We start from the raw sequence: 259 nt of genomic DNA, 5'->3' as shown, positions 1-259 counted from the left end.
AGCATTTGACAACTAAGGTAAACCCTGCAGTGAACAGAAAAATATATTGAATTAACTCTAACAATTTTCTTTTAAATTAAAAAACTTAAATTAAATTAAAAAACTGAATGGCAAATCAAAAGTAAACTAAATCTGGACAACATGGTTTGAAAAACAGTGAAAAAGTTCCAACAGAATTATCGCCATGCAGTATAAAAGATTACTTAACTGCAATGTTCTGTTAGATTTAAGCTTATACACCTAACATTTCAACGCCAAC

This window comes from Esox lucius, chromosome 1, assembly GCF_011004845.1.
Source record: "Esox lucius isolate fEsoLuc1 chromosome 1, fEsoLuc1.pri, whole genome shotgun sequence".
In the NCBI taxonomy this organism is placed as follows: Eukaryota; Metazoa; Chordata; class Actinopteri; order Esociformes; family Esocidae; genus Esox; species Esox lucius.
Note: the sequence above shows the minus strand (reverse complement) of the source record.